General features: G+C 36.1%; 1 protein-coding gene across 3 annotated transcripts in view; it reads left to right on the forward strand.

The window, feature by feature from the left end:
* The window catches only part of Lrrc8c (leucine rich repeat containing 8 VRAC subunit C), an 81,943-nt gene that overhangs the window by 7,285 nt on the left and 57,498 nt on the right, over nt 1-17,160 (forward strand). For 2 of the 3 annotated variants that reach the window (XM_063253913.1, XM_005007809.4), the window contains exon 2: nt 16,060-16,132. The exons of the other annotated variant lie outside the window; for it this stretch is intronic. The gene's annotated coding sequence lies outside the window, so the exon portion shown is untranslated. The remainder of the gene's footprint in view (nt 1-16,059; nt 16,133-17,160) is intronic. 3 annotated transcript variants of the gene reach the window in all.

Here is a 17,160-nt window from a genome sequence, read left to right on the forward strand (position 1 = left end):
TTCAGCTGTCTAATCTCAGAAGCTGCTGAAGGAGTTTGCCCTTTAAATATTACCTGTCTCCAGCATCTGAAGCCTGTCAGCGTGCTGTCGTGTTCAGCTCATCCCTTATCTCCACAAGCATTACTTTAATCATATGCTTTTTTTCCCCCTTTACTTTAAACCTCCAGAATATGTGTGCTTTTCAGTCTCTTCTCTCTCAGATATTTGGAGCTACGGTGAAATTTTCGTGAGGGCAGAGCCTGTATCTGCTGCCCACCACTGCATCCCGGGGTTGGTAAAGTGCATGCAAGATAGCGGCTCAAGAAACAGCCGTGTGATAAATATTTAGTGATATATTTTACAGCAGCTCTATTCACCTACTATCTTAGAGTGTATTCATTTCCATTCCTATCATTTTGCATCTTAGTAATGAAATTTGGTAGTATATATAGAAATCATTTTTCTTAATAGAGACATAAAAATACATATGCAAATATTTCTATATGTGATTGGAAATTAAGAGAAAGCATATACATAATTATAAATTAGGCACCAGTGTGTAAAACACAAAGTTAGGATATAAAAGTAAGTCCTATGTTAAAGTCACTAAATAATCTAATTATGTGAAAACTCATAGGTCCTGGAATTCTGTGTATATGTTAAGAACTTGTTGAAATCAATAAAAATTCTTCATTAGTCTTTCTCAAATATGTTTGAAATGTATGACAATTAGAAACGTGTTCAATCTCTTTTTCTTATAACTAATGAAAAAAATTTTTGTAAATCTAACTTCTGGAGAGACACGTTAGAGGTTTATTTAGTCAATAACACTTTTCTTTTATTATTTTATGCTTTGAATACTGACTTTAGTAGGGAAACATCATCAGGCAACATTGTTGAATCTCCTTGGTTATTAGCAAGGACCAGTATGATGTACCTTATCAGTAAATTTAGGAAATGCTGATGAACACTCTAATGAACACTCAGGTATGAGGACCATTGTATCTGACATGGTTATCTGTTGTGGAGCAAGCAGCTGTGGGTATGTGAGGGGTTTGCATCTGAGTTGTGTTTTTGCATTTACCAAAGGATCAGGGTGGTGTAACAGAAAACATGTGTCTTGTATTTATATAAGTGACTCCTTAATGAAGAGAGTGCCTTGGATTGAAGCAAAAATTTGAAGTAAGCTTGGTGAAGTAAACTTAATAAAATTAAAATGAAAGAAAATAGTCATAACCAAGCAATTAAATTAATTGAAATGAAGTACAGAGTACTACAATGAAGAAAAATAAGCAAACCATACAAATGTGCCTGATGCTTATTTTGTCCTGGTCATTGCTCTATCATTAGTGTTTAAAACTGTCCAACACACAGTAAAAGATTAGTAAACTGGGCATGGTGGTGCATTCCTACAATCCCAGCACTCAGGAGGCTGAGGCAAGAGGGTCACTGCAAATTGGAGCCCAACCTGGGCTACAAAGTGAGCCCAAGGCCAGCCTGAACTGCACAGTGAGACTGTCTCAAAAAGACAAAAAAAAAAAAAATCAATAATTACTCTTTGAATGCAAAATGAATGAAAATGTAAAATGGGAAAAGGTTGACTTCACACCATTAGGATAAAACCAAAGTATTCCTAAGGGGATGGTGCTAAATAACTAGTACACTATTAGAATATCTTGATTGATAGACAACAGTTGAATGGCCAGGAAATTGTTTTTTAAGAATAAATATCACTTCTATTAAAGTTAATAAAAATTTGCTTATTTGCCTTATCAGGGATGTTCATTTCTTCACAGAAGCAGGTTGTGAATTGTACCTTGGAAGTAGAATTTATGTAATATTAAGTTTGAAATTTTTTTAAGTCACTCAAGTTAGTCTTTATAAATCTGTCTTGGTCAAAAAAGATACATCCATCTTATTCCATTTTTGCATTAAGGTCATTGAATTTGTTACCTATTCATTCAGCTATACACTCACAGTAATGATTACTGGCAGTGTTTGAATAGCACTGATAATAGGTTGCGTTGGCTTACTACATCAGGAAAGATTTTCAAAACATAAAAATCTAAACTGTTTCAATGTTATCTATCTATTTCATGGACATGGGCTTCTGTATTTTGTATATTTTGTCCTATGTAGCATGTTTTATTTAGAAAGGTATGGCAAGAGGTGCTTATTATAACGCACCTAAACTAGCTTGTGCTGTCTAGCTCACTGCCTTATGATACTAAACAGCCATTGAAATAAAGCAGTACTTCAGTGGAGGCAATACAGTTATATTTTTATCGCCTTTTTTCAAGTTAGAAATACTTTTTACTGTCTTATCAGCTTGTCTACTCCAAGGCTAGAACCCATGAATTATGTAATATCTCATCATCAGATTTTGCCTTTAGTATTTATCACTGTTGAGTACCTATTTTCTTAAGAACCCTCTTTTCCCCTTAAGATTCATGTCCCATTAAGAAGCTATATTCTATGCTGCCTAAAAAATAGAGATTGTGAAAGTCATTAAAGAATATCCAGGGAGGATGCTGTGGGCATTGTTACTTTATAAAGTACTGCACTGGCTCATTAATGGTGGATTGTTGTACCAAACCATATTTATCATGTGATACTTTTAGCACAGCACATTACAAATTAGCATTATTCAATTATATACTGTTAGGAAGGAGAAAAGATTCATAATGAACCTATGCAAATAGCTACATTACCAGGAACAGGAAACGGTCTTGGCATGCATAGTAATTATTGCCATTCTGTATGGCTATGTAGATGAGGCAAATTTAATGTGCCACATTTTCCAGGGAACATAGATTCCGTGATAGTGGAGTTATCTCTAGAAAATTTGTGTAACTTTCAGTTGTTAGAATCAAGTTATCTAAATGATTCTTAACAAAAATGAATGTTTTTCTAAGTTTCCCTTTTTAATTTACAATTATTAAAAGGATTATACATATATTCTCCTAGATTCACTAATCTTTGTCATTTCATTTGGGATATTTTGTCCTATGGTGATAAGATATTGGAAACTATGAGTTCTGGAAGAATCCTGAAGACTATGCTGATACTGACTAGCATGCAGAGGAATGTAATTCTTTTTTTTTTTTTTTTGGTCTTTCTCGTTTTTTTTTTTTATCGGTACCAGAGATCGAACTCAGGACTGCCTGCTTCTAAGGCAGGCGCTTATGCCACTGAGCTAAATCCCCAGCCCCTGGAATGTAATTCTTTAATCCCTACAACTAGTTTCTGATTTATACAGTGCTACCAACTATATCAATCAGAGATTCAAATTTTGATTTAGATACAATTTAAACAGTAATCAGATTGTTTAAGTAAAAAGCCTTTTGGTCTAACAGGGTTTTTTAAAGGTACCCTATAAACACCCAGAAAAAATCTGTTAAATTAAAGGTTATAGATAAACTTAAGAGGAAACAAAGAAGCTTTATCAAATACCTTTCAACAAATGAAGTGTCAATGGAAGAATAGTTTGTGCTAATTAACTCTGAAGCAAATGAAACTATAAACTCTAAACCAAATATAAAGCCCAACCTTTTTTAAGCACAGGTGAGCAACCAAAAGCAGATCAGACTCAGGGAAGTGCATCCTCCGGAGATGAGAGCTGCACTGACTGAGATGTGAGTTATGATTTTACTCCACTTCACGAGGTCCACCGTGGCTCTGTCTCAAGCCAGCTGCTGCAGTCATTCTGACTTGAGAAGATGAAGTTGAGTTTGACCCTTTCACAATGGCTGGAAATTGAAGGGGAAATTCTAGAAACATTGGAATCACATAAAAGGGAAAGCCCCCAAATCTGCATGTAAACTGCTTCCAAATCTCCACTGACTCCCTGGAGCCTACCTTGCAGTGACAAGAGTTGGACTGCTAAAGGACCTAAATGTGTACTCCAGCAGCTGCTCGCCTGAGGGCACGAAGAGGTCAGAGCTGGAGGTTCACCAGGCTACGGGCTGTTGAAACTAACCTAGCGCCTAGCGCGTTTCAGAGGAAGGAAGTAGGCTCAAGAACTTCCAAGATAATCGTTCAAAATATCATGTAAAACCGATTATTAGACATGAATATACACAGGAAACTGTAACCCATAATGAAGACGAAGAGCAGTCAATAGTAATTAAAAGTCAGTCAAATGTTGGAACCTAGCCGATAATGATCTTAAAATTGTTATACTGATATGAAAAGAAATATAGCCATAATGAATTAACAGATGAGGACTCTCACAAAGAAACTATAAAGCACAGTAGAAAATCTAGAATGAGAACTCCACTGGATAAACATAACATCAAATTGGAGAGAACAGATAAGCCATGGAGTATTTACATATGTTAGTGGCTGCAGTCTGAAGAACAGAGAGAAAAAGAATTAAAAAAGTTGAACAAAGCCATGGTGACATGTGAGAAAAAAAACAATAAATAATGGCTATAGTTTCCCAATTTTGGAGAAAAAATATAAACAGTGATGAGATTTTTACAAGCAGGCTAAATAGAAAAGAATCCTTATGAAGTAAATCATCACCACTAATTGCTGAAAACCAACAATTAAAAGAAAACTACAAAAGCACATTAGAGAAAACAAAAATATTTTCATGCAGGATAATAATAATGTGAGTGACTGAGTTTTTCCTCAAAAAAAAAAAAAAAAGGACAGAACAACATTAATTTTGAAATGTTAGAGTTTGTTCTCTGGCTGCAATTGAATTGACAATAAGATGTCTAGAAAAGCACTAAAAAGTTGTAAATGAGAAACTTCCATGTACCTTTTGGACGTAATAAATTATTTAAAATTAAAAATATTTCATACCAAATGTTAAAAGTTTAGTATCAAAATTAAGGAGAAGGATGATGAAACATCAAAAGCAAGGCATAGGTCGATTGATGGGTAGATAGATGGACCAATAGATAGATAAATGTGGCTTTATAGAGCTTGATGTCTTGTATTAGAAAAGAAACATTGTATATCAGCGATCTTAGTTTCTACCACAAGAAGCTAAATTAAATTCCAAAAGCAACTTGGAAGAAAAAATAGTAACAGAAACAATGAAGTGAAAAATAGATGAATGATTTAAAAAATTGACAAGCCAAAGTCACTTACTTGAAAAGACGAATGAGTCAAACAAAACTTATAGTGAGGAGAAAGACAGAGTGAACAATCCCAAATTACCAGTGTCAGGAATGAGAAAGAGGTGTCCCCATAGGCTCCACTGACATGAAAGTTGCAGCCAGGAAAAACCATGAAAACTAGGTGATAATCACACTTGACAATTTAGGGGGCTGCTTTTTGGGTTGTTTTTTTTTTTTTTTTTTTTTTTTTTTTTTGTACCAGGAGTAGAAGTTAAAGCCTTGCCAGGCAGGCACTGCACTGCTGAGCTACAATGCAAGCTCAGCATTTGACAGTTTAAATTGGGATGATTCAAAAGAACAAACTACAAAATCTATCAAAAATTATTTATAACCAAGAATTTTCCCATAAGGAAAACTTCAGACCAAACGGACTTGGTATCAAGAGTACAAGATTGATAACATTCAAAGGTCTTCCTCCTCTATTATCTCAATAGAAACATTCAACATTTTCAAAGCTATTCATGATACGATTCTCAAAGATTATCCATAAGTCTCTGAAGTTTTTTAAAAAAATAACCTATAGCTAACATCATTCATACAGGTAGAATTTTGAATGCTTTCCCCTAAAATCAAAACTAAGCAAAAAATATCTTCTCATCCATTCCATTCAGTATTGAACAGAAGGCTACTCGATGCTGTAAAGATAAAAAATAAAGAGAAAATTTGGAAAGAAACCTTACAAGTTTATGGTTAAAAAGCAAGTTTCCATATCCCGAGGAATCTATAAAGCATCAGCTAAAAGTGGTGCCACACACTAACCTCTAATTAACATGTAAATATTTGAAAATCTGTTTTCAAAAATATTAGAAGTATGTTAACAATCCCTGTGTCCATCATCCCTTGCACTTGAAGATAAATTTCATTTTTCTTTTTCCAAAAATGTATGTAATAATGCAATCACATTAGTAACATCTTCCTGTTACTTTTTTCTTTACTTGACAGCTTTCCTAGAATGTGAGTTGACGTAAGGAGCAAGTCGATGAATACTAGTTGTTTCTAGCATCCTTGGATTTGTGGGTGCTACGTCCTGGATCCCAGGAGACAAACAAACCATTGGTGTTACCTAGATGCTAACCAGTGTGTATCAAATGTGTTCTGATTATAAAAATGATCTGCTCCTTTTTTTATTGTTCCAAATTTGGAACAATGGTACAGCATTAAGTACAGCAACACTTTAAAAGAATTTCAGAGACAGGACAGATGTTCAAAGGATAAGAGAAGGTCATGATGCTGGCTGGCTTTTTAACTAATAATAATGATATCAGAATGTGTGAAAGTGTTAGAATTTTATTTTCTCTAGAGTCCAAAACTCTTTATTCTGCTTCTTTTAAGTTATTTATATTTTTGAAATACTAAAATGCAGAACAAAAACAGGAAAACTAATTACTTCTTTAAAAAAACACATTTGGGTTGGATGAGAATAAAATGCTTTTGCCATCTAAGTACAATATACAGTCTAAGTAATGTAACTTACATTGACAAAAGATTATGCAAAAACAATTTTTCTTTGTTTCCTTCTTTAAATTTTTTTTATCTTTTTGAGACAGTGTCTTGCTATGCAGTTCAGGCTGGCCTTGAACTCACTTTGTAGCCCAGACTGGTCTCAAACTTGCAACAATCCCCCTTCCTCAGCTTCCCAAGTGCTGGGATTACAGGCATGCACCACCATGCCTGGCTCTAGTTTTTCTTTCTGACTTGTCTATTTTACTGAGCTTCTTAGGAGTAATTTTTCTCAGTGTTATTTTTTCAGATAAGTCACACAGATCAAATAATGGTGAATGGCAGTTTTAAAACTAAAATCAATTTTATGAAGCATTTTGTAAGACTATATAGTCTTACTTGAATATTATAAAGAACAAAATGTATAGATATATAAACTATCATAATTATTTTTTCTAAAGATTAGTCATTAATTATCCAATTTTAATATTTACTCAGGATCTTAAATTTATCTTAACTTACAATTTTTACTACCATCAAAAACTAATATCACCACTGTTCACTTTAAAACTGTGTGTGTGGACTGTGGTGTGTGGCTCAGTGTTAGAATACTTGGCCTAGCATACATAAAGCCTTGGGTTCTTATTCCCAGAACCTCAAAACAAACAAAAAACCCAGATGAAACAAAAACTTTATAATACAAATATGATACTCCTTGATCTCATATTATTGCAGCATTGTTTAAAATTTACAACCTACAAAATTTCTTTAGTAGAAACAGATTATAGTTACAATTCAATATTGTTGAGCATATCTGTGTTAGATTTCTAAAGATTAGCTGTCTTTACCTATGAGGTAAATAAAAGAAAGTCACTGCTTTCCATTTAAATGGTATGTTATGAGAAAACAGTAAAATGAAGCAAAATATTTTGTAGCAACTTTATTGAAATATAATTTCCCTACTATAATGTTATAATACAATTTAGTAGCTTTTAATGTTTATATAATTGTACCGCCATTACCATAATCTAATTTTAGTACATTATCATCATCCCTGAAATAAATTTGTACCTATTAACTGTCACACCTTGCCCCCAACCATATTTTTATTTCTCCCAAGCTCTAGGCAACTACTGTTTTCTGTCTTTACAGATTTGCCTATTTTGGATATTTCATGTAAATAGCATTGTAAAATATGAGGGCTTTTTGGTTGTTGTTGCTACTTCTCAGCATACATCTGAGACTTATCCATTTTTTTTTAATGACAAATAATATTCTACCACATGGACACATCACATTTATTCATTAGGTGAACAACATTTAGGTTATCGCCACTCTGGAACTACTAGCTAGGATCAATCCTCCTGTGAACATTGATTTACATGTTTCATGTGTACATATATTTCCATTTCTTTTGGGTGGATACATACAGAAGTAAAATCATCAGATCATATGGAAACTCAGTGTTTGACATTTTGATGCAAATGAGGTATAATTTTGTATCATATCTCAAACTAGAATAAAATCATAGCTAAGACTTTTAACTAACTGTCTTTTTCAGTGAAAAAGACATTAGTATCATTAGTATCATCATTATTGACTATCGTTGCTAAACTTTAGTGACCAGCTAGATTCCCTTATTCTAGATGTATACAAGTACTTACTAGTTTCTAACTGTAAAATGTAACCTCTGTTTATTCAAAAGACAAAATCTTGTTAATTTTTCTCTTGAAGAATTAGCCTACTAAACGGCTTTTCTACCTACAATTTTAACTGTTAGACAAATGCAAATATAGATATAAATGTATACACAAACTGTAGATAAAACACAAGCAAAACTTCTTTGAATGTTGTCAAAAGATAATTTTCAAAAAGTTAAACATGACTCTTAAACATAGAATGAACATGTCAAAGATTTACTTAATCCATAAATGAGAGCCAACAGCATAATAAAACAAGCTCAGAGTATTCAAGGAATTATTTTTTAAAAGAATGTTAGAATAACAATGTTATTCTAGGTTTGTAGCTAGGTTAGCTACAAAACTAGGAAATATACTTCAGGGAAATAAAAACCATATTTTGTTTTTTCTTGACAAAAATCTACAGGTTTGGAATTTAATTAGAAGCAATTAGCAAATCAAAAAGGGTGTATTTCCCTAAATAATGTTTGGGTGGACCAATTAAATGATTTTTTAGTATCATATTGAAAGGATGTATGGTTCTCCTTTTTGCTTCATTCCAAGTTTTTGGTACTTTTTCAAACATTTGCACATTGACTCATCCTAAACTTTTATTTTCAAGATTGGGTTTGTCGAATGCAAGTCATTGGCCATGGAAGTCCTCAGACTTTGTACATGGGACAGAAAGTTTTGTTCTGTGTTTCATTTCCTCACTCGCATTACTCACATATCAAAATGCTCCTTTAATTCTACTCTGGGTAAAGAGTTCTGTGTTAACTTCAAGACCAATTTCAACTAAGTCTCAGGGGCAAAACTGCCCTCCAAATCATAACATAGATGATATCATAGTTACTTATCTATCATTGCTGAGACAAAATACCTGACACCCAAAGTTAAAGGGGTAAAGATTTATTTACTTCACAGTTTGTAGAGGTTTTAGTCCATAATGGACTAACTTCCAAGGCAGGGAGACTTGGCAGAGAGGAACCAGTTAACAGCAAGCAGAAAACAGCAAAAACAAGCAAAGGGGAAAACAAGCCTCTTCCTGTCCCTTATATTGTATCCAGGCTCCTGGGAGTGGAGAGGTGTCAAGCCAATCATTGATCTGATTTATAATCACATGCCCTCAATCCTAGCATCAGATCCAGATCCAGCCACCTCTGAATAAGTCCAACCTATTACTGTGTGAAGCTTCGGTGTGGCATCTATCCATACACCACAACAGACGGCAAGTGATGTTAAACTCAGAAGAAAAGGAAACCTTGGAAAGGGACTAGACTGAAACGTGCTCAGAGTGCCATATTTCAACAAAAAAGCCAAAAATCAGGAAGAGAAAATGAGTCTCAGTGACCTCCATACTTTGAAGTACCCAAATCCAGAGGCTGCCAGCAGCTTGCTTGTCTTGAGGTGATCCAGCCTCCATGGGTCTTCTAAGAGACCTTAGACAGGCACTGACAACTCTGACCCATGTTGTTTGCATCAGCAATCTGTTTTTGTATAGGCTGCATGCTAACACTGCTGCTTATATTTTTTATTGACATTTTAAACTATTTTTAAAGAACATGTAACATGGCCATGTAAAATGTCAGCCATATGTATCTCCTGCTCCTCTCTTTGTAGGAGAAAGTTTAAAATGGCAACGTATTATTAATAACTATCAAGGTTTTATCACAAACTTATTATAAAGGAAAATCTACTACTCAATTCAATTCAAAGATTTGCTCTTCTTTGGTGGGGGTGAGATAGGGATTGAATCCAGAGCCCTGAACATGCTGAAGAAGCACTCTACCACTAACAACTTCTCCAGAATCAAATATTTTGCTTTTGGTAAGGCTATTTTATAGCAAAAGCCAATGATTAGAATATCATTAGACTTGACATCAAAAGAAAATAGTATCTGGTTAAAGATTATTAAACTCTTGGATGACAGTTGGTCAACTGCATGAGTTGTAACTAATTTCTCAGAACAAATTTTAGTGTCTTAAAGTTCAGGAGAATCAGTTACATGGAGGAAGTTATAAGTCGTATCACACAGAAATGTTTAGGACAATCTTCTTGTACAAGGAAAGTGTATTTTGAAAGCATACATGGGGGTACAGTGCAGAAAAAGTAGACTAAAGAAATCTCTGGATGACACACTAATTCTTAAAGATTGTTCAGTTTAGGACTACACCAATAGTTGGGTGAGACATTTGGAAGAGGATCAAGACCGTCACGAAGAGGATTAGGGCACAGAAAACAGAATCTGTGAAAAAAATAGAAGGAATTGAGTTGTTTAAGAAAAATTTAATTATCATTTGCAAGGGTATGAAGGGATTAGTTATAAAAGACAGTTGTATGTCTCTTCTGGAAAGAAAGAAAAGCTTGGCCTACATTATAAGGGTTTCAGTGGTGACAAACAACTTTTAGACATCAAGTAATCACCCTTTACACAGCTTTTGAAAGACACTGAGTCTTTGAGAGTATTCAAAAACAGGACTGAATTGTGGCTCAGTGCCATGGGTTTAGTGTGGTCTTGCCTGGAGGGTTAGCTGGATAACCCCTTAAGATGAGCCAAGTGTTTATAATTTAATACCACGCTGGGCACAAAACACCAAATCTGCTAGCCTTTGAGGTAATTCACAAAACAGTAACTGTTCCTGAGGGTTTGCTCTGTGACAGAGAACGCAGGGAAAACAACTACACTAGTGGCAAAAATGTGGAGTAGCATTGTCACAGGAGAACAGAGCAGTATTTGCAAGTCTTTAAATGTCTGGAAAGGGACATGGTTAAAAATCTGGCTCATGAGGCAAAAACCTAGAGCAGAGGAGATAGCTAAGCCATCTCTGAAGGGGACGTCCAAGCAGCAGGGACATCAGAAGCAAAGATAATTCCCTGGTTCAGTGGAGGAACCGCAAGTGTACCAGCACACAGAGGGCACTGAGTGAGCGGGAAAATAGTAATTCATTTTTGCTTGTTTTTCTTTTGAGACACTGGAGATTAAACCCAGGGCCACCTCATACATGCTGCCAAGTAGTCTACCACTGAGCTACATTCTCTGCACTTTAAGATTCTTTTTGAAGTTTTGAGAGTGGGTCTTGCTTAGCTGTCCAAGATGGAATTGAATCTGCAGTCCTCCAATTTTAGCCTCCCAAGTAGCTGGGATTGTAGGTATGCATTGTCAGGCTCCACTTAGAATAATAATTCTTAAGAAAGAGATGGGTGGGCTCGGAAGTGTCTTGCCTATAAGGAACAAGCACAAGTCTTTTAGCAAGTGAAAGTTTAAACTGACTTAACTTTTAAAAGAATCCCACTGGCTACAGAATAGAGAATCTCTGAGCCAACTTTTTCATCTCCAGCCCTTTGCTATCTTAAATTATTGAAGACTTCAAAGGCTTTTATGTAGGTCATGTCTATAGATTTTTACCATCTTGAAAATGTAAAATAGTAAATGTTTATTTGAAATAACAATAGTGAAGGTGCTATATGTTAATGCAAATAATATTTTATGAAAATGACTTTCTCAAAACAAGTAAGAGGAATGAGAAGGTGGCAGTGTTCTGCATTTGCCAATCTCTTTCATGTCTGGCATTCTGTCTATTCACTATCACATACTGTGTAGCCTCCGGAAAACTCACTATGCACTAACCAAAAAATGAATTGAAAAGGCAAATGATGTTTAGTATTTTATGAAAGTCATTTTGATCATGCTTACAGAGACCATTTAGGAACATGGTCCAGTAAACCAGGTGTTATGGTTGATGCATTGTGTCAGCTTGAGTAGTTTAGAAGTGTAAGAGACTCAGCAGGAAGCCAGGATCCTTACTTTGTAAATATCCTCAACCTGTACAAGAGGAAGGTACAGAGGTAGTGTGAGTGCTGCACTCGCTCTGGGGGTTGGGGGTGGGTAGCCTGCCTACAGTATAAAGGAAGAAAAGAAGCTTGTTCTCCCTGCTTTCACTCCGGCTGCTTTTGCTGGCTGCTGCCTTCAAGTGTTGCCCCAGTGTCATGTCCCCCCACCCCGGCCTTGGAGCCAACGAATTATGGACTGAACCTCCACAAACAGCTAAATAAACCCTTCCTTCCTTAATTTTGGGTGTCAGGTATTTTGTCACAGCGATGAGAGAAAAGTAACCGAGACGCCAGGTAACACAGCTGGAGTGGAGTAGGAGAAGTAGTAAGAATTGGCACACTTCTTGGTGTATTTCACAGGTTGAATCAATAAGTTTTGCTGGCAGAATAGGTATGGATATGAAAGATAGAAGACAAAAGTGACTCCAAGATTTTGACCCAGAGGAGCTGCACAGAAATGTAGAAGATTGTACAAATGAGATTAAATGAATAATTGTTTTGGACATGTTAATTTTTAGATATCTATTAAAACATCCAGCTGAAAATTTCAAATCAAAAGCTGGATGTTTAAATCTGGAATGCAGGGGAGGGACTTTTTATTGTCTTCATTTTTCAGTGCTTTTAAAGGAAAGAAAGCATAAAAGTTACCTGTTCCTGCAGTAGCTGAAATAGAGCATTTGTTCTACTCTCAAATTTGAAAGCTAGTTTGGCCAGATACTGAGCTCCAAACAGGCAGCTGCTTTCACTAGAAGTTTCCTAGCGTTCAGTATTGTTGCTGAGAAGTTTAGTGCTGATCTGGTTTTCATTTCTTTCTGTGTGCCCTCTTATCCTCTCCATCTCTTCTGCGGGAGGGGCTTGGGGTCTTTCCTTCATCCTTAGTGTTCTGAAACTTCACAGTGGTAAAGGTCTTCATAATTCATCCCCTGGACACTTTAGTCACACTGTGGGATGAAGTCCCTTAGTTTAAGAAAATTTTCTCGTACTCTTTCCTTGATAATTTCTCCATTCATTTTCTCCTTTTAAAAATTTCTGTTTTTGAAACACTGGATTTGAATTCTGTATTTCTATTTTTTTCTCCAGCTCCTTTTTATTCTACCTGAACATTAGTTTTGTCAACATTAATCTCTAACCCTAAGCTTTTGTGAAATTTTTTTATAAATACATCATCTACTAATTCTGAGACTATTAATTAGAATTTGGAGGTTCTAAAACTCCTGCACTTTGCTTTTGTATTTTCCCCTGCTTTTGTTTTGTTGTTGGTGGTGGTGGTTTTCTTTTCTTGCTTCTTTGTGTACTTTTTTTTGTATCTGTCTTTCAGATTGGAGGCATTGCCACATGGCTAGTGATCTATAATTATTTTTTATAGGTGTTACTGTATTTTAGAAAATGATAACAGAATATTACCAGTTCTGAAATGTTTTAATGATGAGAAATATACTGACTCACGATCTGGAAGTTGGAAAGTCCAGGATAAGTCATTGGCACCTGGCCAGCCTTATTGTTCCATCATCCTAAGGTGGAAGGAATCAGATGACAGATGAGCTAAGAGGAAGAGAAGAGGGAGGGGAGAGTGACCGAGTACACTCAAAAGGCAGTAGATGATGGCATTAATTCATTCATGAGACGAACTTAAAAGTTCCATCTTTTTGGTGATGGTTTTGTGTGTGTGTGTAACACAATTCCACTGAAGGGCTTCACAATGGGGCAGTCAGGTCATAAGCAACCTTTTGGTTTTTGGACTTCCACTTTGATGTCATTGCTACAGGAATATGACTTACTGCCTTCTGAAATCCACCTGAGTCATCTTTATCTATCTTTGTGCACCCAAAAGCGTGTGTGTGAGAATCCCAAATCTTCGAGTAAAGTCTGTGTGCCAGGAAAGTATGCCTTATGCATCCAGGGGCTTCCTGCCTACCCTTTCCTGCCCTTGAAGACACCTGACTTCCCCACACCTGACTCAGGGAGAAGCTCTGCCCATGGGAATAAAGAGTTAGATTGTGTGTAAATATATATATTTGTCAGTATATTGATTGGGCATTTATGTATGTTGCTCTATTTTGTAAATGTAAAAGCATCAGGACAATAGGACTCACCTAATTTCTAATATACAATAGTCAAAAGTGGAATTAGATCTAGACCTTGAGCTTCCTGTCAAAAGTTTGTTCTTCAGCCGATGCTCATAGTACTCCCATCAGTACATTCCTCAAAATAAAAGAGATTTTTGCATGTTTCAGAAATCTGGGAGGAGGGCTACAAGTATCCTGCTTGAAGGGTCAATTTCATTTAATATCTAATGTTTTAACCTTAAAAAGTATATGATTTTACATTTGAGTTTGGATGTCTGTTGGTTTCAATAGAACATTGTAGCAGCTATTTTGAGGTTTTTGTTTATTTTTGATTTTTTGAGACAGGGTCTTGCTATGTAGGGCAGTCTTGCCTTGAACTCACTGTGCATTCTAGGCTAGCCTGGAACTTGTGGCAATCCTCGTGCCTTAGCCTGCCAAGTGATGGGATTACAGGCAGGCACCATGCCTGGCTCCATACATTACTTTTATTAATCCCACATCTTTAAGTCAAGTCAGTGTGCCAGGAAAAGATGCCCTGTGTAGCAGGGACCTCTTACCTACCCCTCCTCTACTTGAAGGTCTGCCCACAGGACTGAAGAGTTAGATTGTGAGTTCATGTGCTGTCAGAGGGACACTCCCATCTCCTTTCCACACACACCCACACACAGTGGTAACTTCAACAATAAAGGACATAGTCCTTCCTCTCACATAATAGTCTGCACATAATCACACAGCACAGAGGTCTTGGCCTCCTTATATGTTTATGTTCCACCATTGCTGCCACATACCTCTCACTTGTGTGACTGAGGCTGATTAATCCTAAAGTTACCTCCTGTGTCAGAAGTGGAGAGGAGGCCATGTGGAGGGCAAGTTCCTTTCCTGTAAAGACACGATTCACAGTTGAATCCATCTTTTCTGTATATTCCTCTGGCCAAGGCCAGCCACACATACGCACCCACCTGCAGAGCACTGGAACACGTGCTTATCTATTATCATGGAAATGGGAAAGGGAGGCTAAATACTGGGAGCCCACGTGCTGTCCTCCTACATAATACTGACATCTTTTAGGGAAAAACACAAAGAGCACAGAAACAGCTGGCAATAGTCAGCTGAAGGCCTTTCAGTGACTCCTTCTGGACATCAGATGATTCAGCTTCCAGATTGCAGCTGCTTGTGTTAGGCACAGCCCTGACATCATGCAGGCCCCCGAAAAGCAGCTGTGCTTTGGGGAATAGTGGTCAGAGGAACAGCCTTTCCTTGAGGGATGTGAGCCTCACACCTGCAAGTCTATGAACACCTGTAAGGAGCTCTTTTTCTTAAGGAACTGTCCAGTTATTTTATCATTATTGGTCTTGGCTGTTAAGGCTTCTATAAAACATTGGATCCTACTCCAGAGATGTGAGATGCTGAGCAAACTCCAGGGGTCACACAAAGTGTGGGGAGTCTTAGAAAACTGTACATTTGTGACCTCTGGATTGGGACAAATTGACGTTTTATGGGGTTTTGAAAGATAGACAGGGTTTGAGATGATTGGTGAAGAAATTGGCCTATCATGAGACAAGCGGAAAAATTACCAAATATTTTTATGTGAACATCACAATTTTGGGACTCTTACTTTCTATCTGCAATAGGTTAAGAGGTACATACAGTAAATTAAATTTTTCAGAATCCAAAAAATTCCCAAGAGAAGCCTAGCTTTATATTTTCTTTAGCAAATAATGAGACTGATAATTGTTACATTTACTGCTAGGTACTTTTCTAAGTATGCATCATTTAAAGAGGTTAAAAACTTACCTAAGACAGCAGCTGGTAGCTATTGAGCTAGGTTGCAAACCTCAGTCCTGGCTGTAAAATTTATATATGATCACTATATTATACTATGCTAAATGGTAAGCAGAGATAAATGACTTATATTTATTTTTATTCTTTTAGATTAATGTGGCTGCTTATGATTAAACTTAGAGTTCTGGAATGCAGATGTTCAATGAAGTAACACACATATAAGGTAATAACAGAAGTATTTTTCTTAGTTTTACTGTTGACATATATTGTTTTAGATGAAGGCCTTCGTATCGAAAACCCTATAAGTATAATCAGTTCATAGGTAAGAGAATTTGCAAAAATTGCCTTTAATTTTTGTATTAAAATGCTTCTGGTACAGTTTGGTGTCCTAAGGAGAAGCATGTCACATCTTTATGAATGGTCTGCCTACTGCACTTGTGGGCCCAGGAAGTCAGTAGTGCCCACTGTGGTTTAGAGGATGCACAGTGTGACAGCAGTTTATTTCTGCAAAACATTCCAGGAGCCTTTTCTTCAATAGAAGGGAAAAAGATTTTAGACCTAAATTAGGGCTTTGGGCAAAGGACTATATCATGTGAGAACACTTTATAAACCAAAAATGTTTTAGATGAGGTACTGAGGTATGTGACCAATGTCAAGCAGCACATGTATTTCTAGAGAATCTCAGGAACGTATGTTTAGAACTGAGAGTATCTTTACATTTACTCAGCTGAACAGAAATTTTTTAATTGAAATGTTTCAAAAAGCCTCTCTGTGCCCACATGCAAATAAGAGCATAATAGATCCCTTATATGAGGAAACCCCAAATCTTGAAAACAGTGGTTTTCCTTGATGTTCCTTGGCCACACTACTGTTTGGCTTAACTAACATTTCTGGTAATGGAGTTGCTTGAGTCTCAGTGTTCGTTCAGAATTTTATGTTTTTGCCAGACCTCTTCCTGTTAACATATTCACTGAATCAAAATTATTCACATGACATCATAAGCAGTGTTAAGTATAGCATTTGAAAACAGTCTAAGACTCCAGTACATAAACCTATTTGGATGTATTTGCTTGGAAATCTGGAATAGAGCCTGTTTTTTTAAAGTATATTTGTTTTTATAATGTAATCTGAAAAAGATGAGAAAATTCTTAACCCAATTAATAAGGTAATTGATCTGCATATCTCAGCATCTCATGCACTAAGGTATTTCAGTTATTGGAAATGGAGAAGATGGCAAGACTGCTATGCTTT

This window comes from Cavia porcellus, unplaced genomic scaffold (genome assembly GCF_034190915.1).
Source record: "Cavia porcellus strain 051 isolate PalLab524CR breed Dunkin Hartley unplaced genomic scaffold, mCavPor4.1 scaffold_1, whole genome shotgun sequence".
Taxonomy (NCBI): Eukaryota; Metazoa; Chordata; class Mammalia; order Rodentia; family Caviidae; genus Cavia; species Cavia porcellus.